Source organism: Triticum aestivum, chromosome 1B (genome assembly GCF_018294505.1).
Source record: "Triticum aestivum cultivar Chinese Spring chromosome 1B, IWGSC CS RefSeq v2.1, whole genome shotgun sequence".
In the NCBI taxonomy this organism is placed as follows: domain Eukaryota; kingdom Viridiplantae; phylum Streptophyta; class Magnoliopsida; order Poales; family Poaceae; genus Triticum; species Triticum aestivum.
In genome coordinates this window covers 684,067,747-684,091,207 of record NC_057795.1, presented here as the reverse complement: position 1 = coordinate 684,091,207, position 23,461 = coordinate 684,067,747, and the positions used below count along the sequence as shown (strand labels likewise).

Here is a 23,461-nt window from a genome sequence, read left to right as displayed (position 1 = left end):
CCTATCGGGAGCTCTCTGGTCTGCTGCGGGGTGCCTTGCCTGGCCCGTGGCCTCTTGGGCGAGAGGGGATCGGGTTCCCCTCCTACGGCGGCCCTTCTCAGCCCACCTTGAGAGCTTTCCGGTACTCGCACTTCGATTCTCACTGCCTTCTTGGGAGGTCTAGCTGCTGCTCGTCTTCGTCCGTTCCGGCAGCTCTTCCTTTTTCGTGATCAATCCGTGGGCTTTGGCGGTGCCCTGCTCCTGTTGATCTGTTCGTGACTTGTTGGGCGAGCTTGGTTTCTTTCCAGATGCAGCCTGCCGGCGACTTCCTCCCAGGTTCTAGGGTGAACTGCTCTCTTGTCAACGGTGCAGCGCCTTCGAGCCAGGCGAGGAGGCAGGGGCCTTCTTTGACATTGGAGCTGGGCGGATGTGTTGGGTCGGGGCTGCTGGCGCTTAGGCGATAGCGTTCCCTGCTTCGTCGTTGGACATGTTGATCCAGTGCGGGCATTCTACTTCTTCCACGGCGCTCTGTTCGCGTTGAGGACGTCTTCATCGCCGAGCGGTGCTTCTCCTGTTGATCTTTTAGCTTGGCGTGGTGGAGGCTTGTGAGCTGCTTTCCAACGCCTTTGTATCTTGCCGTTTTCTTTTCTTTCTTGTGCTCGTTCCGAGTTTGTAATCGTGGCCGGTTGATGGCTTTGTTAATTCAAAGCCGGGCTCTTTTTGAGCCTTCGTTCCAAAAAAAAAGATAGTGCTAACCTTGGCTTTGCTCCTCGGCTGGAGTTAGCCCATTACTTAAATATTAGTCGGACTCTTAGTAAAAAAATTAACTAGCCCATTGTTACCCCTAAAAATAAGCTAACCCATTGTTTATCACATACGTGCATACGTGGACCCTTTTTGAATCAATCTATGCATGCACTAGTGCTCAGGTAAATCCCGACTAGCAGTAAAATCTGTCCATTGTTTATCATGCATGTACAATGTCTCACAGCCAACGAGCCCGGGCAGGGTGGCTGGGCGCTGGCTCCGCCCCTGCCTGTCCGGGTGGGGCCGGCCGATGGTCGACGACCCGTCCCTCACCTTCGTGCGCGGCTACCGCCACGTCACGCCCATCCACTGCTGCAGCGGCATCCTCGTCTGCTACTGCTGGAAGTTTGACATGAGCGACGAGGCGGATTTCGCGGTGTGCAACCCTGCCACCAAGGAGATCTGGGCCGTGCTGCCGGTGCCCCGGAACAAGAAGATGACGCGCCTCAACACCGCCCGCCTCTGCTTCGACCCCGCCGCTAGCTCCCGGCCGCTTCAAGGTGTTTGTGTTCGTGCAAAGCTTCGCCGGGGTTCAGAGGGTGGCGGTCTACTCTTCAGACACCGGGCAGTGGACCTCCATTGGGAGCAAGTGGAGCTCCCAGAACCTCATGATCGGCGAGGAATCGGGATGCGTCTACTTCAATGGGTCTCTGCATCTGGCCGTCTGCCATCCGGCGGTCAAGGTGGACCGGGAGGGAGTGGTACGCTCCATGGTCACTTTTGACGCAGAGGGGGAAACCTGGAGGAGGATCCGTATGCCGAACACCAGCAACCACGGTTTCTTCGGGCTGTCGCGGGGGCGCCTATACACCGCGCGTGTAGAAAATCAAGGTAAATGCCGGCTCTGGGTCTGGGTTCTCGAGGATCATGCTACCGGGCTGTGGACCCTGAGGTGTACTGCCAGCATTCTTCAACTGCTAGGAAGCCCTTGCCGTGCACCCAACGAGTTCTACCAGCCGGTTGCGATCCATCCAGAGTGCAATAATCTGATATTCCTTCAAGATGTGGCGCCGGAAGCATTGCTTATGTCCTACAATATGGACACCGGTGAACTGGATGTTGTCTGCTCTCTTGGAGACCGCTGGGCGCAAAGATTTCACCCGTACACTCCCTGTTTTGTGGAGAGGCCGCCCGTTCCTCCGTGAATTTTGGAGCAGCTTCACATTTGCCGACTCGGCGTGGCTCCGGTGCCTTCATGAGAATCAGATGTCCAAATATCGATGGTTTTGGGTGTTGATTGGATAGGTACCTTCACTCTGCAACTTGTTATGGATCACAGTTAAATTATTTATATCGTCCTGTTCCGATGCATTTGAAAGTAGTACTCTGTCATATGTTATTTGAAACGGATGTCTCCTTGGTAGTGATTTAATAGTACCTTGCAATCTTGGATCAACTTCTCTGAATTTTTGTACATTCAGGGAGATTCCTTCAGTGAAATCTGCCCGCATTTGTGTCAACCAATACCAATACGTGCTAGTCTGTGAACACAATTATATTTTATTTTCCTTGTAGAGGAAGAGAATAGCACAACTCATTCTGTGACACCATTAGTGAAGATTTGGATATGTAATGCCACACAGGTTCAATTTCATCACCATCAATGTTAACACCCCCATAGTGTCCATGTTCTGGATAAGCTCTCCGTGGCCATTTTAGTTCTGCAATGAATTCCTGACTAGACTAGTATAGCATCATATGCAGTGGCTTGTAAACTTTGATACAGCCACTGGAAACTTTTGTGAAGGTATGCTTGTCATTGAATAGCGATAACATCATGAATATGAATGCAAATGAAAATATATGCTTTGTTTTTCATGACATAAACTACAAAAAAAATGTGACAGCAACTTTAGTCAAAAGGTAGATGTTTGGTTTCCTTTGAGAATGGAGTTCATGTCTATATGTGAGGTTCAGGTCAACCAGGAAATTGATTTTTATTTTGATTGGTTGTTTGATCTTATAAGATTGTACTACTGCCCAGCTAATTTTACAAACTGGATGGCAAATCTTCCTGGCTATTTAACTGAAAACATAATTAGCATCTATTTATAGTAAAAAAAGCAAAAATGGATAGGTATATCAAACCAGAAAGATCTATCATCCAAGAAGTTGACTTTGACATGACAGTTCTTGCTCAACCTAGGAAGTATTTTTAACTTATATAGAAATTTAGTGCCTGGGTCTCTCCTACAGCCGACTGTTCAAAAAGTTTATAGCAAAATAAACAAACGACAGGCATATTAAACTGGGTCATTCCTCCATTTATTCACACTATATGTACTAGCACTGCCATGTTGAAGCCACTTGTACAATGATAAACACTGATGAATGTTGTTTAATTTTATTTTTTAAAACATAAGGAAATCGTTGACATGGGATTGGGACAAAGAGATGCTATCTGCATCATTTATACCAGACCAAAACTAGTTCATTGAGTAGCAATAAAGAAAGATTTTGCAAACCTGCTTAATTTGCCGAAGAAAGCTTCCACCTTGAAACTTATGTTTGCACATGTGCCGGTAACTCCAGTAGTGCTTACCTGAATAGCAAATATTGCTGCAACTTAGCAAATAGCCTATCATGTGACAAGTTATGCTCAAATAGATTCAGTAGAATCACGAATAGTCAACCTCAACAATGTCACCCGCAAAAAAAAAAAAAAAACCCTCAACAATGTCAAGTGGATCCCGTTTGTCCATGATTCATAAGGCCAAATGGAGAAGTGTCATAACATAACCAAGGCGCCTCAGTCTTTGTAAACAGCAGTGTACATTTCATTATAATTTTCAGTTTAGGAATTAGCACAGCTAGCACCAGGATACATGCCAGCACAAAAGCATGTCAAGCCAGACTCTGTTGAAGAGAAAAAGCATGACAGGACAGAAGCATGTGTCCTTCAGTTTATGAAGTCAACTTCAGATGATAAATTCTGTCAACAAAAATTAGATGATAAACCACTGTATTCTTCTTAAGTTTTAAAATGCACCCTTCTTAAGGGCAGAAGCATGTCTCTTTCTTAAGTTTATGAAGTCAACTTCAGATGATAAATTCCCTCAACAAAATTTAAGATGATAAACCACTCTACTCTTCTTAAGTCTTAAAATACACACCATGTTGGCAATTATGAGATCTTTCTGATCAGCAATAAGGAGAATATGCTATATGAGAACAGATTTTAAGAGAGCAAAATTGATTCGGAGTTATGGACACTTACAAGATAAACAAATCCTTCTGAAGCCTTTTTAATTCTCCCCATTCTTTCTGTTGGTGTAGTTGGTCTTTTTAGTAACACCTGCACGCATTAATGTAAGACATAACAAAAATAATGTAAGCAACTTAGCAACAAAAGAGGCATCTTTAATATTCCCAATTAATCAACACCTGATGCTGAGTATTTCTTCAGTATTCCAGAATCCAGACTAATCAACATCTTAAAATTACAGCAAAGCAATGAGCCGAATAAGCGGAACTCATCACTATGCATCAGCGCTTAAATAAGAAATATCAAGCGGGGCCTTTCTTCAAAGGTAGAGAGAGTTAAGGAGAATATTCAACCCTATTTTGTTGAGACACAAGAGATGGAAAAATGGATAATGCAAAAGAGAGCCTGCCAGCTCAAGGTTGTTCTTGGCAGCCTCGATCTCAAAATATCTGTCTCCCAGAGGAGCATCAGGTAGCACAAGACCTGCAGCATGGTAATACATATGCAACTTGATTGTTACAGTGAGAATAGAACTTCACAACAGCAACAAAGTGGCACATTACTAACATCACTGTACAACGTGTAAACTATTGTCATGTAAAATATAGCTGTGGATATATGTCTATGTCTATGCTGTTATGCAGCTTTTAGTTCCTCAATCGTCTGCCTGAAATCTTATGCACTAGTAAAAACTAACATACAGGAGAAGCGGTGCTGCATTTCAGATAATTAACAAGGTGGCCATATGAGTTGAATGACATTTTAATGTAGAAGGACATCACTGAATCTATGGGAAACTATAAGGCATTACCATGTGCACCGGCTTTCTTTAACATCAGACATGAAGTTGGCGACACCATGCTTCAGAATCGGGGTGTAATATGTGAAAAGCGCTAGAAGGCAGGACATATCAGGTACCACCTCTTTCACCATCGAGACACCATCCTCAAATGTTGCCCCCTAACCCCCTTAAATGATCTTTTGGGCAGCCAATGTCGATGCTGTTAATGCCGATTCAAGAAAGATGGAGCAACGGAAAAACAAGGGGATGATCTGAAGGTACTTAATACAGCTATAGTGTTTTCTTGGGGTTTAACTTGTATAGCTACTGTTGACTTGTTATGTGTTGTCATGTACATCTAAACACAGGCTTTTGAAGCTACTTTGGAGCAGACTGTGCAAGATGGTGGACTTGGAAAAGTTGATGAGCAGCAGGAGCACGTATCTTGTCAAGCAAGATGAGTGTATGAAGAAAATCCGAGATTTGGACTCATTGCCTGCTGATGCTTTTGAAACCTATATTTCCATTTGTTACATTGCTAAACTGGCTAACTCAGCTGCAGAATACCTTTTTTATAGTGTTAACCATGCTGTAGTTATTTTCTGGCCAATAATAAAGGTACAAGAGAAAGAACAAGCGGCAGCTGCTTTATGACTGCACTGAGCATTTGAAGTAATTAGTCCTTCCTGAACTTCACTGAACAGCGGAGAAGACGCGCTGAACTTGATGCTGATGACGAGGTAAGCTTTCCGATCAGCACAACTTGTTTCCCTTTTGATTGTCCTAAGACTAGAATCTCATAAAATCTGCTGATTGGTATTGCAGAAAATTAGAGAGTTGATATCAGTTTTAGACCAAAGGAAGGATGAATCAATTGAACACATATTTAAAGGAGTTTGCGAGGCACTTCCGTGAAGTGTTCTCTTAATCAGTGCAAGGTGGCCACGGATACTTGGTTATGATGAGGAAAAAGGTTTCGATTTCCTTACTTTACCCACCAACTTTGGTCCTGTTTCTTGCACTTCTAATTCCTAACTCACTCCATTTCTGTAGGGTGGTGATGCTGGCGATGATGACATTGATGAGGACGCGGCTCGTGAACCAGATCCTGAAGGTAGTATAGAGAAGTATATTGGTGTGAAAGTCAAGGCATGTGTTCTTTGCACTGTTATGTATTCATGCATATATTATTCGAAATTCATCATAGAAATTCAAATGATGCCCTGACACTATTTCCAAGCTGTCCTATGCGTGCAAGAATATTGGTGTTAAGGTTTGTGATTCCCTATGCATGCACGAAAGTCAATAATCATGCAATAAAAATCATATCCTACTTGTGGTGCATTATTCGGTGTTAATTATGCTTAATGCTTGCTTATGAGATTATTCGTTTCTTGGTTGGTCGCTTCCCAATCTTTTGCTAGCCTTCACTTTGCACTAAGTATGATCTATACTTGTGCATCCAAAATCCTTTAAACCAGTTTTGCCACATGAATCCACTATATCTACTTTTCCAAATACTTTTGCCCTTATTTTGGACTCTAACTTGCATCATTTGAATGGAACTAACCCGGACTGACACTGTTTTCAGCAGAATTGCCATGGTGTTATTTTTGTGCAGAAATAAAAGTTCTCGGAATGACCTGAAACTTCACGGAGAATATTTTTGGAATTAATAAAAAATACTAGCGAAATAATCAACACCAGGGGCCCACACCTTGTCCACGAGGGTGGAGGGCGCGCCCCCTGCCTCGTGCCCCCCTGAGGCTCCACCGACCTCAACCCCAACTCTATATATTCACGCCCGGGGACAAAAAAAAATAAGAGAGAATGATTCATCGCGTTTTACGATACGGAGCTGCCGCCAAGCCCTAATCTCTCTCGGGAGGGCTGATCTGGAGTCCATTCGGGGCTCCAGAGAGGGGAATCCGTCACCATCGTCATCATCAACGTTCCTCCATCACCAATTTCATGATGCTCACCGCCATGCGTGAGTAATTCCATCATAGGCTTGCTGGACGGTGATGGGTTGGATGAGATTTACCATGTAATTGAGTTAGTTTTGTTAGGGTTTGATCCCTAGTATCTATTGCTGGACGGTGATGGGTTGGATGTTGCTATGACTTTGCTATGCTTAATGCTTATCACTAGGGCCCGAGTGCCATGATTTCAGATCTGAACCTATTATGTTTTCATGAATATATGTGAGTTCTTGATCCTATCTTGCAAGTCAATAGTCACCTACTATGTGTTATGATCCGGTAACCCCGAAGTGACAATAATCGGGACCACTCTCGGTGATGACCGTAGTTTGAGGAGTTCATGTATTCACTAATTGTTAATGCTTTGGTCCGGTACTCTAGTAAAAGGAGGCCTTAATATCCCTTAGTTTTCAATAGGACCCCACTGCCACGGGAGGGTAGGACAAAAGATGTCACGCAAGTTCTTTTCCATAAGCATGTATGACTATATTTGGAATACATGCCTACATTATATTGATGAACTGGAGCTAGTTCTATGTCACCCTATGTTATAACTGTTGCATGAGGAATCACATCCGATATAATTCTTCATCATTGATCCATTGCCTACGAGCTTTTCACATATTGATCTTTGCTTAGTTACTTTTCCGTTGCCACTGTTACAATTACTACAAAACTGCTACCGTTACTTTTGCCACCGTTGCCGTCACTTCCATACTACTTTGCTACTAAATATTTTACTGCAGATATTAAGTCTTCCAGGTGTGGTTGAATTGACAACTCAACTGCTAATACTTGAGAATATTCTTTGGCTCCCCTTGTGTCGAATCAATAAATTTGGGTTGAATACTCTACCCTCGAAAACTGTTGCGATCCCCTATACTTGTGGGTTATCAAGACTATTTTCTGGTGCCGTCGCCGGGGAGCATAGCTCTATTCTTTGAGTTACTCGGGATTTATATCTGCTGATCACTATGAGGAACTTGAAAGACAAAAAAAAACCAAGATTTATACCTCAACTACGAGGGGAGGTAAGGAACTGCCATCTAGCTCCGCACTTGATTCACCTTCTGTTATTAGTAAATTTGCGACACCTACACCTGCTATTGATTCTGATATGTCACATGTTATTGATGATGCCACTTCTGCTATGTATGATGCTTATGATGAAACTACTTCTATGCTTGAAAATACTGTGCCACTAGGTGGATTTCTTGATGAACAACTTGCTAGGGTTAGAGAGAATGAAATTATTGAAACTGATAATATTGATGAATGAAGATTCTCCCCCTAGATATGAATTGCTTGATGTGCCTGAGGGTTATGTTATGGATGAAGAAACTGCTACATACTTTTTTGCTTGCAAAGATAGATATGATCTTAAGAAACTGTTAGTTAAGCTGAAAGAAAAGTCTTTGAATGCTAGAATGAAATATGACCCTGCTTTTGCTACTTCACCTATCTGTATTTCTGATAAGGATTATGATTTCTCTATCGATCCTGAGTTAATTATTTTGGTTGAATCTGATCACTTTTATGGCTATGAATCTGAAACTGTTGTGGCACATCTTACTAAATTAAATGATATAGCCACCCTATTCACCAATGAGGAAAAAATTCGTTACTACTATATCCTTAAGTTATTTCCGTTCTCATTAAAGGGTGATGCTAAAACATGGTTTAATTCTCTTACTCCTGGTTGTGTGCGTAGTCCCCAGGATATAATTTATTACTTCTCTGCTAAATATTTTCCCGCTCATAAGAAACAAGGTGCCTTAAGGGAAATATATAATTTTGTGCAAATTGAAGAAGAGAGTCTCCCACAAGCTTGGGGGAGGCTTCTCCGGTTACTTAATACTTTTCCTGATCATCCTCTCAAGAAGAATGAAATACTTGATATCTTTTATAATGTACTAACTGATGCTTCTAGAGACCACCTGGATAGTTGTGCTGGTTGTGTTTTCAGGAAAAGAACGGCTGAGCAAGCTGAATTGCTATTGAATAATATGTTGAGTAATGATAATAATTGGACACTTCCTGAACCAACTCCTAAGCCAGCTCCGAAGAAAAGGGGTATTCTATTTCTAAGTCCCGAAAATATGCAAGAGGCAAAGAAATCTATGAAAGAAAAAGGTATTAAAGCTGGAGATGTTAAGAATTTATCACCTATTGAAGAAATACATGGTCTTGATAACCCGACACAGGTAGTAAAGGTAAATTCTCTCTATAGATTTGATGAAGGTGATATTTCTCGTAATAAATCTGCTAGCCAATGCTCGGATGAGTTTGATAATTTTATTGTTAAACAAGAAAACTTCAATGCTTATGTTGGTAGACATTTGAAACGTAAAGCTTATATGATCGAACACTTGAGTGATTATATGTCTAGAGTTAAAGGTGACCTTAAACTTATTAGTAAACATGCTTCTATAGTTACCACTCAAGTAGAACAAGTGCTTAAAGCTCAGAATGATTTGCCCAGTGAATTAAATAATAAGAAAATGATAATGCTGTTAGAGTTGTGACTAGAGGGGGTAGAATGACTCAGGAACCTTTGTATCCCGAGGGCCACCCCAAGAGAATTGGGCAAGATTCTCAGAGAACTAATGTTGATGCACCTAGTCCTTCTAAGAAGAAGAAAAAGAGAAATGATAGGACTTGGCATGCTTCTAGTGAACCTGTTGTTGACACACCTGAGAATCCCAATGATATTTCTATTTCTGATGCTGAAACACAATCTGGTAATGAACATGAACCTAGTGATAATATTAATGATGATGTTCATGTTGATGCTCAACCTAGCAATAACAATGATGTAGAGATTGAACCTGCTATTGATCTTGATAACCCACAATCAAAGAATCAACGTTATGATAAGAGAGACTTCGTTGCTAGGAAGTGATACGTCCATTTTACATCATGCTTCTTTATCAATATTTATTGCATTATGGGCTGTTACTACACATTATATCACAATACTTATGCCTATTCTCTCTTATTTGACAAGGTTTACATGAAGAGGGAGAATGCCGACAGCTGGAATTCTGGGCTGGAAAAGGAGCAAATATTAGAGACCTATTCTGCACAACTCTAAAAGTCCTGAAATCCCACGGAGGCACGTTTTGGAATTAATAAAAAATACTGGCGAAAGAACCAGAGGGGGCCCACACCCTGGCCACGAGGGTGGGGGGCGCGCCCTACCCCCTGGGCGCGCCCCTTCCTCGTGGCCCCCCTGGCAGGCCTCCGGTGCCCATCTTCTGCTATATGAAGTCTTTCGTCAAGGAAAAAAAATAAGGAGGAAGCTTTCGGGACGAAACACCGCCGCCACGAGGCGGAACCAATCTCGGGCTCCGGCGGAGCTGTTCTGCCCGGGAAACATCCCTCCGGGAGGGGGAAATCATCACCACCGTCATCATCAACGATCCTCTCATCGGGAGGGGGTCAATCTCCATCAACATCTTCACCAACACCATCTCCTCTAAAACCCTAGTTCATCTCTTGTATCCAATCTTTGTCCCAAAACCTCATATTGGTACCTGTGGGTTGCTAGTAGTGTTGATTACTCCTTGTAGTTGATGCTAGTTGGTTTATTTGGTGGAAGATCATATGCTCAGATCCTTTATGCATATTAATACCCCTCTGATTATGAACATGAATATGATTTGTGAGTAGTTACGCTTGTTCCTGAGGACATGGGAGAAGTTTTGCTATAAGTAGTCATGTGAATTTGGTATTCGTTCGATATTTTGATGAGATGTATGTTGTCTTTCCTCTAGTGGTGTTATGTGAACGTCGACTACATGACACTTCACCATTGTTAGGGCCTAGAGGAAGGAATTGGGAAGTAATAAATAGATGATGGGTTGCTATAGTGACAGAAGCTTAAACCCTCACTACTAGGGAAAAGCCTATACACAGAAAGTTACTAGTAGCGAGGGTTAAAACCCCTCACTACTGCTACTTACCAGTAGCGCAGGTTTTTAAACCTCGCTACTACTAAGTTGATAGCAGTAGCGCGTGTTTTTAACCCTCGCTACTACTAAGCAGTCTCTACCGTGCCCCCCCGGGACATGCCATAGTAGTAGCGCGGGTTTTTAAAACCTCGCTACTACTAAGTTTGATAGCAGTAGCGTTGGTTTTTAGCCCTCGCTACTACTAAAGGTCCCATTTTCAAACTCTACCCCCCCGTGGATCGCCTTTTTCAGTTTAAAAAAAAATAGAAGGAAATGATGAAAATGTCAAAAAGATAAAAGAATATAAGTTTCCCATGTGATATGTGGTCTAGTTGTTGGGAAAATTTGCAAATATGAATTTCGACTTTATTTGCAAAATCTCTCGAGAATTTGTAAAAATGGGCATAACTTTTGCATACTAACTCGGATGAAAAAGTTTTTTATATGAAAAATCATCTACTCGGAAAGTTACATCCAAATTTAACGGGGGGGGGGGACCCCGTTAAACATTATCAAAATCCTCAAAAACCAAACAGAAAAAAGTTACGGGGCTTTTAAGATCTAGAGTGGAAAAAATCGAAAAAATTTCAAACTGTGTGGTCAAACTGTGGTCAAACAATGGTCAAACTAATTATTCTAGAATATTAGTGTTACTAAATAATTATTTTAGTTTTTTTTGAATTTTGGTCAAATCTGGTCAAACTGTGGTCAAACTAATTATTCAAGAAATATTAGTGTTACTAATTTTTTAGAACAATAGTTTCAAACTCAAATAGTGAAATGTGTGACTTAATGCTCAAGCTAAATTCCTGAGGTTAATAGGATTGACATCTTACTATTGTCAGGAAAACAACAAGTGCAGACTTGGAAACGAGGGAGAATAGAACCCGGAAGTTAAGCGTGCTCAGGCTGGAGTAGTGAGAGGATGGGTGACCGTCCGGGAAGTTAGATGATTTGGAATGATGAGGGGTGATTAGAGATTAAATTGAGCAGCGATGAGGGGTGATTAGAGATTTGAGGTTAAAATAATTCAGAAATTTTAAAATTAGGGAAAAATCGAAATATTTTTTTTGAAAAAATAAAAAAAAACCCGCACTGGTAGTAGTAGCGCGGGTTTTTACCCACGCTACTACTAAAGGACGTAGTAGTAGCGCGGGTGGCACCCGCGCTACTGCTATAAGTTAGCTGTAGCGCCTTATTAGTAGCGCCGGCCCCCGCGCTACTAATAGGCCCAAAACCCGCGCTGCTGCTAGGCTTTTCCCTAGTATTGCCTAGTTTATGCGTTGCTTCGTAAGGGGCTGATTTGGATCCACATGTTTCATGCTATGGTTAGGTTTACCTTAATACTTCTTTTGTAGTTGCGGGTGCTTGCAATAGGGGTTAATCATAAGTGGGATGCTTGTCCAAGAAAGGGCAGCACCCAAGCACCGGTCCACCCACATACCAAATTATCAAAGTACCGAACGCGAATCATATGAGCGTGATGAAAACTAGCTTGACGATAATTTCCATGTGTCCTCGGGAGCGTTTTCCTCCATATAAGAGTTTGTCTAGGCTTGTCCTTTGCTACAAAAAGGATTGGGCCATCTTGCTGCACCTTGGTTACTTTATTTACTTGTTACCCGTTACAAATTACCTTATCACAATACTATCTGTTACCGATAATTTCAGTGCTTGCAGAGAATACCTTACTGAAAACTGCTTGTCATTTCCTTCTTCTCCTCATTGTGTTCGACACTCTTACTTATCGAAAGGACTACGATAGATCCCCTACACTTGTGGGTCATCAAGACTCTTTTCTGGCGTCGTTGCCGGGGAGTGAAGCACCTTTGGTAAGGAAAAATTTATATAGTGTGCTGAAATTTACTGTCACTTGTTACTATGGAACGTAATCCTTTGAGGGGCTTGTTCAGGGTATCTTCACCCTGACCAGTAGAGCAAAGAGTTGCTCCTCAACATACTGAACCTACTGAAAATGCTTACTTTGAAATTCCTTTGGGTATGATAGAGAAACTGCTAGCTAATCCTTTTACAGGAGATGGAACATTGCATTCTGATTTGCACCTAATCTATGTGGATGAAGTTTGTGGATTATTTAAGATTGCAGGTATGCCCGAGGATGTTATCAAGAAGAAGGTCTTCCCTTTATATTTGAAGGGAAAGACATTGACATGGTTTAGGCTATGTGATGATATGGGATCATGGAACTACAACCGATTGAAATTGGAATTTCATTAGAAGTTTTACCATATGCATCTTGTTCATCATGATCGTAATTATATATATAATTTTTGGCTCGCGAAGGAGAAAGCATCGCTCAAGCTTGGGGGAGGCTTAAGTCAATGTTATATTAATGGCGCAATCATGAGCTCTCAAGATAAATTATTATTCAAAATTGAAAAAAAGTCCAGTTTACTCCCCTGAATAAAGTGGGTGGTTCACTTTACCCCCTGATCTTTTATTTCTGTTCCCTTACCCCCCTCAACAAACCCAAACTGGACCAAAAACCCCCCAGGCTGGTTTCTCTCTTCCCCAGTGCTGATGTGGCGCAGTCAACGGCGGTATTGACCCTAGTGGCCCCCACTTGTCAGATACCCTCCTTTAAAAATAGTCCCTGTAATTTCGCAAAGATACCCTCCTTCAAAAATGAAAAAAGCAATCAACCCCTGTCCCGTCGGCTGCCTCCTCGCCTGTCCTCCATGGAGGTGGCAGCGGCGCCTGTGCTCGTACAGGGCCACTCCACGGAGTAGAGCAGTAGGCTAGACTCGCCGGCAGGGAGCAGGGACGGCGGACGGGTCAAAGTGCGCGCCGACGGGGAGCAGGGACGGCGGACGGGTCGAAGTGCGCACAAGCGGCACACCGTTGACCAGGTCATCACAGCGCACTAACGTGAAGCCCTCCGCGGCTGCTGCTCCCACCCATGCGCGGCCGATGCTCACGCCCGTCGAGGCCGGCGCCTCTGCTGCTTGCGCCCGACGTCGCTGTTGCTCCCGCCCATCGCGCCCGCCACCACCGCTGCCCCCGCCCGCAAGCAAGTGCCCGGCTCCCGCGGTAGCTCGGCCACAACCGGCCCTCCAGCGGCGGTTGCTGCTCCGACGCTCGCGCACGATGCTTCTCCGGTGGGGAAGCAGGCCCTCTGTTACCCATGGTACATCCGGAGAGGAGAGACGAGGAGGGAAGGGCTTGATTGCTTTTTAGATTTTTGGAGAAGGGTGTCAGTGTAAAATCTTTTATCTAACATGTGGGACCCACTAGGGTCAATACCGCCGTTGACTGCGCCACATCAGCACTAGGGGAGAGAAATCAGCTAGGGTTTTTTTGGGTCCGGTTTGGGTTTGTTGAGGGGGGTAAGGGAATAGAAATAAAGATCAGGGGGTAAAGTGAACCACCCACTTTATTCAGGGGAGTAAAATGGACTTTTTTCTTTAAAATTTTTATGCCCGGATTTCTCTCAATAATCGCTCCATGCTCAATACTTCTTGTACTGGTTCTTTTATGATGAAGACTATTGAATTCAAATGGGATTTATTGGAAAGAATTAAATGCAACTCTGAAGATTGGGATCTCGACAAAGGTAAGAAGTCAGGTATGACACCTAAGTTTGATTGTGTTAATCTTTTATGGATACAGATGTTTTCCGTGAATTTAGCACTAAATATGGACTTGACTCTGAGATAGTGGTTTAGCACTAAATACAGATGTTTTCTGTGAATTTAGCACTAAATACAGATGTTTTCCGTGAATTTAGCACTAAATCTTACTGTGAATCCTTTGCTACTCATGTTGATCTCCCTAAGGAGAAGTGGTTTAAATATAAGCCTCCCATTGAAGTAAAAGTAGTTGCACCTATTAAAGTTCAAGAAAAGACTATCACTTATAATGTTGATCCTGTTGTTCCTACTGCTTATATTGAGAAACCACCTTTCCCTGTTAGAATAAAGGATCGTGCTAAAGCTTCAACTGTGGTTCCTAAGAGTAATACTAGAACACCTACACCACCTGAGCAAATTAAAGCTGAACCTAGTATTGCTATGGTTAAAGATCTCTTGGTCGATAACATTGATGGGCATGTTATTTACTTCTGTGATGAAGCTGCTAGAATTGCTAGACCTGATACTAAAAATAAACATAGACCTGTTGTAGGCATGCCTGTTATTTCTGTTAAAATAGCAGATCATTGTTATCATGGCTTGTGTGATATGGGTGCTAGTGCAAGTGCAATACCTCATTCCTTATACATAGAAATTATGCATGATATTGCACCTACTGAGATAGAGGAAATATATGTTACAATTAAGCTTGCTAATAGAGACACTATTTCACCACTTGGGATTGTTAGAGATGTTGAAGTCTTGTGTGGGAAGGTCAAATATCCTGCTGATTTTCTTGTTCTTGGTTCCCCGCAAGATGACTTTTGTCCCATTATATTTGGCAGACCCTTCTTGAATACTGTTAATGCTAGGATAGACTTCAAAAAGGATGTTGTTACTATTGGTTTGGGGGATATGTCTCATGAGTTCAATTTTGCTAAATTTCGTAGACAACCCCATGATAAAGAATTGCCTAGTAAATATGAAATTATTGGTCTTGCTTCTATTGCCGTGCCTCCTAATGATCCTTTAGAATAATATTTGCTCGGCCATGAAAATGATATGTTTATGAATGAAAGAAGGGAATTAGATGAAGTATTCTTTAAACAGGGACCTATTTTGAAACACAACTTGCCCATTGAAATCCAAGGGGATCCTCCTCCACCCAAGGGTGACCCCGCGTTTGAGTTTAAACCATTACCTGATACTCTTAAATATGCTTACCTTGATGAAAAGAAGATATATCCTATTATTATTAGTGCTAACCTTTCAGAGCAAGAAGAAGAGAAATTATTGAAAACTTTGAAGAAGCATCGTGCTGCTATTGGATATACTCTTGATGATCTTAAGGGCATTAGTCCCACTTTATGTCAGCACAAAATAAAATTGGAGAAAGACTCTAAACCGGTTGTTGATCACCAACGACGGTTAAATCCTAAGATGAAAGAAGTGGTAAGAAAAGAAATACTAAAGCTTCTAGAGGCATGTATAATTTATCTCGTTGCTGATAGTCAGTGGGTAAGTCCTGTCCATTGTGTCCCTAAGAAGGGAGGTATTACTGTTGTTCCTAATGATAAAGATGAATTGATTCCACAAAGAATTGTTACAGGTTATAGAATGGCGATTGATTTCCACAAATTGAATAAAGCTACTAAAAAGGATAATTACCCTTTACCTTTTATTGATCATATGCTAGAAAGATTATCCAAACATACGCATTTTTGTTTTCTAGATGGTTATTTTGGTTTCTCTCAAATACCTGTGTCAATAGAGGACCAAGAAAAGACCACTTTTACTTGTCCTTTCGGTACCTTTGCTTATTGACGTATGCCTTTTGGTTTATGCAATGCACCTGCTACCTTTCAAAGATGCATGACGACTATATTCTCTGACTTCTGTGATAAGATTGTTGAGGTTTTCATGGATGATTTTTCTGTATATGGAACTTCTTTTGATGATTGCTTGAGCAACCTTGATCGAGTTTTGCAGAGATGTGAAGATACTAATCTCATTTTGAATTGGGAGAAGTGCCACTTTATGGTTAATGAAGGTATTGTCTTGGGGCACAAAATTTCTAAAAGAGGTATCGAAGTTGATAAAGCTAAAGTTGATGCTATTGAAAAGATGCCGTGTCCTAAGGACATTAAAGGTATAAGAAGTTTCCTTGGTCATGCCGGTTTTTATAGGAGGTTCATTAAAGACTTCTCAAAAATTTCTAGGCCTCTTACTAATCTCTTACAAAAATATGTTCCTTTTATCTTTGATGATGATTGTGTAGAAGCATTTGAAATACTTAAGAAAGCCTTGATTTCTGCACCTATTGTTCAGCCACCTGATTGGAATTTACCCTTTGAAATTATGTGTGATGCTAGTGATTATGCTGTAGGTGCTGTTCTAGGACAAAGAGTTGATAAGAAATTAAATGTTATCCAATATGCTAGTAAAACTCTGGACAGTGCCCAGAGAAATTATGCTACTACTGAAAAGGAATTATTAGCAGTTGTATTTGCTTGTGATAAGTTCAGACCTTATATTGTTGATTCTAAAGTAACTGTTCACACTGATCATGCTGCTATTAAATATCTTATGGAAAAGAAAGATGCTAAACCTAGACTTATTAGATGGGTTCTCTTGTTGCAAGAATTTTATTTGCACATTATAGCTAGAAAGGGGGCCGAGAACCCCGTTGTAGACAACTTATCTAGGTTAGAGAATGTTCTTGATGACCCACTACCTATTGATGATAGCTTCCCTGATGAAAAATTAGTTGTCATAAATGCTTCTCGTACTGCTCCATGGTATGCTGATTATGTTAATTACATTGTTGCTAAATTTATACCACCTAGTTTCACATACCAGCAAAAGAAAAAGTTCTTCTATGATTTAAGACATTACTTCTGGGATGACCCACATCTTTATAAAGAAGGAGTAGATGGTGTTATTAGGTGTTGTGTACCTCAGCATGAACAGGAACAGATCCTACGCAAGTGTCACTCCGAGGCTTATGGAGGACACCACGCTGGAGATAGAACTGCACATAAGGTATTGCAATCCGGTTTTTATTGGCCTACTCTCTTCAAGGATGCCCGTAAGTTTGTCTTGTCTTGTGATGAATGTCAAAGAATTGGTAATATCAGTAGACGTCAAGTAATGCCTATGAACTATTCACTTGTTATCGAACCATTTGATGTTTGGGGCTTTGATTATATGTGACCGTTTCCTTCCTCTAATGGGTATACACATATTTTAGTTGCTATTGATTACGTTACTAAATTGGTAAAAGCTATTCTAACTAGTAGTGCTGATCATAACACCTCTATTAAGATGCTTAAGGAAGTTATTTTTCTGAGGTTTGGAGTCCCTAGATATTTAATGACTGATGGTGGTTCACATTTTATTCATGGTGCTTTTCGTAAAATGCTTGCTAAGTATGACATTAATCATAGAATTGCATCTCCTTACCACCCACAATCTAGTGGCCAGGTAGAATTGAGTAACAGAGAGCTTAAATTAATCTTGCAAAAGACTGTTAATAGATCTAGAAAGAATTGGTCCAAAAAACTTGATGATGCATTATGGGCCTATAGAACTGCATATAAGAATCCTATGGGTATGTCTCCGTATAAAATGGTTTATGGAAAAGCATGTCACTTACCTCTCGAACTAGAACATAAGGCATATTGGTCCATTAAAAAGCTCAATTATGATTTCAAACTTGCCAGTGAGAAGAGGTAGTTTGACATTAGCTCACTTAATGAGTGGAGAACCCAGGCCTATGAGAATTCCAAAGTGTTTAAAGAAAAAGTCAAAAGATGGCATGACAAAAGGATACAAAAGCGTGAGTTTAATGTATGTGACTATGTGTTGCTATTCAACTCTCGTTTAAGATTTTTCGCAGGAAAACTTCTCTCTAAAGGGGAAGGGCCTTATGTTATCGAGGAGGTCTATCGTTCCGGTGCCATAAAAATCAACAACTTCGAAGGCACAAATCCGAAGGTGGTGAACGGTCAAAGAATCAAACACTATATCTCAGATAATCCAATAAATGTTGAAACTAATGTTATTGAAACCGTAACCCCAGAGGAATACATAAGGGACACTTTCCAGTATGTTTCAGACTCCGAAAAGGAATAGGTATGTGGTACGGTAAGTAAACCGACTCCAAAATAGTTCTAATGGCAATTTTTCTCCGTTTGGAATACTTAAGAAAATAGGAAAATAAGAAGTAGTCCGGGAAGGACACGAGGCGTCCATGAGGGTGGAGGGCGCGCTCTACCCCCCAGGCACGCCCCCTGCCTCGTGGGCACCTCGTGTGCTCTTCAGACTTCGTTTTCTTGCATGATACTTCTTTTAGTCGGTAAAAAATCATTATATAATCTCCCGAAGGTTTTGACCACTTTATCACGCAAATATCCTCTGTTCTTGTTTTGAGCCGTTTCTATCACAGATTATAACAAGATGTCTTCTCAAGAGTCAGTCAGGGAGAGCCGGGTGTCTCATCCGACACCGGGACCAGGAGCAATCAGTGATGTTGACCACTTTGGGCCATCAACGGAGGAGGAGATGGAGGCCGACTTGGAAAGGATAGATGCTATGGAAGAGGACCAATAAGTTACTTCTCGTCTTTGAGCCGGATTCACGATGGGGGAACTACATAGCTCAGCTATTCCAAACTCGGTTATCCCCTCCAATGTTAGATTTCTCTCTTATGAAAATATGAAAAAGGGTGTTACTTGTTCTCCCGCAGCTATGCAACATCCATGGGTGAAAGGAGCTTTAGCTGTCATGGGTAAGCTCCGTAAGGAAATAATGGAGCTCAAGCGGCAAGTCAATAAGCTCGAGGAAGAGAATCGTATCCTGAGGGGCATCATCGCCAAGAATATCACATCACCACCTCCGAAGAAGGAGACATAAATACATGGGTATGGGCACTCCCCTTGGCAACTTCCAAGCTTGGGGGAGGTGCCCCGGTATCGTATCACCATCACACTCCTATCTTTACCGTTTTTCTTAGTTCGATCCTTTTAGTAGTATCTTGATCTAGTACAATAAAGTTTTAGTATGATCTAGTTTTTAGTTTTTCTTTATGATCCTTCTATGTCATCGAGTCCGTGAGCTATATATAATAAAGATTAGTTTTGAGTCAAGGGCTTGATTATCTTGCTATGATTGTGAGGGAATAAAAGAAAAGAAAGAATAAAAAGAAATAAAGAGATCATATTGATCTTATGGAGAGTAATGACTTCACATATAAAGAGTATGATGAATAAAAGTTGTTGAGGGTTGACAAACATAGTTTTAGTCATCGTTGCAATTAATAGGAAGTAGTAAAGAAAGAGAGGTTTTCACATATAAATATACTATCTTGGACATCTTTTATGATTGTGATCACTCATTAAAATATGACATGCTAAAGAGTTGATGTTGGACAAGGAAGACAACGCAATGGGTTATGTTTTTGTATATCCAAAATAAAGTATATTGTCATGGATCATCCAACATGTTGAGCTTGCCTTTCCCCCTCATGCTAGCCAAATTCTTTGCACCAAGTAGATATACTACTTGTGCTTTCGAATATCCTTAAACCCAGTTTTTCCATGAGAGTCCACCATACCTACCTATGGATTGAGTAAGATCCTTCAAGTAAGTTGTCATTGTTGCATGCAATAATAATTGCTCTTTAAATATGTATGACTTATTAGTGTGGAAAAAACAAGCTTTATACGATCTTGTGATATGGAAGCAATAAAAGCGATGGACTGCATAATAAAGGTCCATATCACAAGTGGCAATATAAAGTGACGTTCTTTTGCATTAAGATTTCGTGCATCCAACCATAAAAGCACATGACAACCTCTGCTTCCCTCTGCGAAGGGCCTATGTTTTATTCTTGTCGTATGCAAGAGTCATGGTGATCTTCACCTTTCCTTTTTACATTTTATCCTTTGGCAAGCACATTGTGTTGGAAAGATCCCGATATATATATATATATATATATATCCAATTGGATGTAGTTTAGCATGAACTATTATTGTTGACATTACCCTTGAGGTAAAAGGTTGGGAGGCAACACTATAAGCCCCTATCTTTCTCTGTGTTTGACTAAAACTCCATAACCATAAGTATTGCGTGAGTGTTAGCAATTGTGAAAGACTAAATGATAGTTGAGTATGTGGACTTGCTGAAAAGCTCTTATATCGACTCTTTCTGATGTTATGATAAATTGCAATTGCTTCAATGACCGAGATGATAGTTTGTTAGTTCTCAATGAAGTTTCTGATTCATACTTGACATTGTGAATAGATTACTACTTGAGCATAAGAAATCATATGAAAATATTTATATGTTGATGTTATAAGAATGATCATGATGCCCTCATGTCCGTATTTTATTCTATCGACACCTCTATCTCTAAACATGTGGACATATTTTTCGTTATCGGCTTCCGCTTGAGGACAAGCGAGGTCTAAGCTTGGGGGAGTTGATAAGTTCATTTTGCATCATGCTTTTATATCAATATTTATTGCATTATGGGCTGTTACTACACATTATATCACAATACTTATGCCTATTCTATCTTATTTTACAAGGTTTACATGAAGAGGGATAATGCCGGCAGCTGGAATTCTGGGCTGGAAAAGGAGCAAATATTAGAGACCTATTCTGCACAACTCCAAAAGTCCTGATATCCCACGGAGGCACGTTTTGGAACTAATAAAAAATACTAGCGAAAGAATCAACCAGAGGGGGCCCACACCCTGGCCACGAGGGTGGGGGGCGGGCCCCCCTGCCTCGTGGCCCCCCTGGCCGGCCTCCAGTGCCCATCTTCTGCTATATGAAGTCTTTCATCAAGGAAAAAATAAGGAGGAAGCTTTCAGGATGAAACACCGCCGCCACGAGGCGGAACCTAGGTGGAACCAATCTCGGGCTCCGGCGGAGCTGTTCTGCTGGGGAAACATCCCTCCGGGAGGGGGAAATCATCACCATCATCATCATCAACGATCCTCTCATCGGGAGGGGGTCAATCTCCATCAACATTTTCACCAGCACCAGCTCCTCTAAAACCCTAGTTCATCTCTTGTATCCAATCTTTGTCCCAAAACCACAGATTGGTACCTATGGGTTGCTAGTAGTGCCGATTACTCCTTGTAGTTGATGCTAGTTGGTTTATTTGGTGGAAGATCATATGCTCAGATCCTTTATGCATAATAATACCTCTCTGATTATGAACATGAATATGATTTGTGAGTAGTTACGCCTGTTCCTGAGGACATGGGAGAAGTCTATCTATAAGTAGTCATGTGAATTTGGTATTCGTTCGATATTTTGATGAGATGTATCTTGTGTTTCCTCTAGTGGTGTTATGTGAACGTCAACTACATGACACTTCACCATTGTTTGGGCCTAGAGGAAGGCATTGGGAAGTAATAAATAGATGATGGGTTGCTAGAGTGACAGAAGCTTAAACCCTAGTTTATGTGTTGCTTCGTAAGGGTCTGATTTGGATCCACATGTTTCATGCTATGGTTAGGTTTACCTTAATACTTCTTTTGTAGTTGCGGATGCTTGCAATAGGGGTTAATCATAAGTGGGATGCTTGTCCAAGAAAGGGCAGCACCCAAGCACCGGTCCACCCACATACCAAATTATCAAAGTACCGAACGCGAATCATATGAGCGTGATGAAAACTAGCTTGACGATAATTCCCATGTGTCCTCGGGAGCGTTTTCCTCCATATAAGAGTTTGTCCAGGCTTGTCCTTTGCTACAAAAAGGATTGGGCCATCTTGCTGCACCTTGGTTACTTTATTTACTTGTTACCCATTACAAATTACCTTATCACAAAACTATCTGTTACCGATAATTTCAGTGCTTGCAGAGAATACCTTACTGAAAACTGCTTGTCATTTCCTTCTGCTCCTCGTTGGGTTCGACACTCTTACTTATCGAAAGGACTACAATAGGTCCCCTACACTTGTGGGTCATCAGGAAGCACGGTAAAGAAAGATAACCCTGGGTTCAGAAACCCGTGCCCTTTCCTCCTAAACCATCCAATAAAAAAGATGATGAGGATTTTGAGCGCTTTGCTCAAATGATTAGACCTATCTTTTTGTGTATGCGTTTGACTGATATGCTTAAAATGAATCCTTATGCTAAGTATATGAAATATATTGTTTCTAATAAAAGAAAGATACGAGAAGCTGAAATTTCCACCATGCTTGCTAATTAGACTTTTAAAGGTGGAATACCAAAGAAACTAGGAGATCCCAAAGTACCAACTATACCATGCACCATTAAAAGAAACTATGTTAAAACTGCTTTATGTTATCTTGGAGCCGGTGTTAGTGTTATGCCTCTCTCTTTATATTGTAGACTTGATTTGAATAAATTGACACCTACTGAAATATCTTTGCAAATGGCCGATAAATCAACTGCTATACCTATCGGTTTTTGTGAGGATGTGCCCGTTGTGGTTGCAGACGTTACTATTTTAACATACTTTGTTATTCTTGATATTCCCGAGGACGATAGTATGTTGATTATCCTTGATAGACCCTTTTTGAATACTGCAAGGGCAGTTATTGATTGCAACAAAGGCAATGTCACTTTTCATGTTAATGGTAATGAGCATACAATACACTTTCCAAGGAAACAACCTCTAGTCCATAGTATCAATTCTATTGAAAAATTTCAACTATTACTATTGGAGGCTTTGAATTTCCTCTTCCTACTGTCAAGAAGAAATATGATATTCTTATTGTTGGGGACATGCATATCCCTGTTGATGTAACCTAGTGTTATTCGAAAATTCTCCGGTTTCATGTTATTCGGAAAGAGTTTGTTAACAAGACTTGATCAACCTTGTTAGTGGATTCCTTTTGATGAGCATGAGATGGATGAAATTAGAAAGCACAACTTTCTGTACCTCCTTTCACTTTCTGTTATTTAGATTAAATAAAGCAAATATAGTATTTTCTGTCTGTTTTCTGAATTATCCTTGTAATAAAAAACACCCCAAAAATAAAAGTTCTCCAAATGTCCTGAAAATGAAATATGATTTTTTGTAGAATATTTAAGAATATCTGGCACTGAGAACACACCAGGGGGAGCCACCACCTGGCCACGAGGGTCCAGGGCGCGCCCCCTGCCTCGTGGACCCCACAT

The 23,461-nt window shown here is 41.2% G+C and overlaps 1 long non-coding RNA gene across 1 annotated transcript; it reads left to right on the top strand.

Annotated features, from left to right (window-relative positions):
- The first annotated feature begins 3,635 nt into the window (after nucleotides 1-3,635).
- On the top strand, nucleotides 3,636-6,136 carry LOC123100754 (uncharacterized). Its single transcript, XR_006448459.1, has 5 exons — nucleotides 3,636-4,905; nucleotides 4,981-5,050; nucleotides 5,141-5,512; nucleotides 5,598-5,745; nucleotides 5,826-6,136. It is a non-coding gene; the product is annotated as an uncharacterized lncRNA (long non-coding RNA).
- Nucleotides 6,137-23,461: the final 17,325 nt, after the last annotated feature.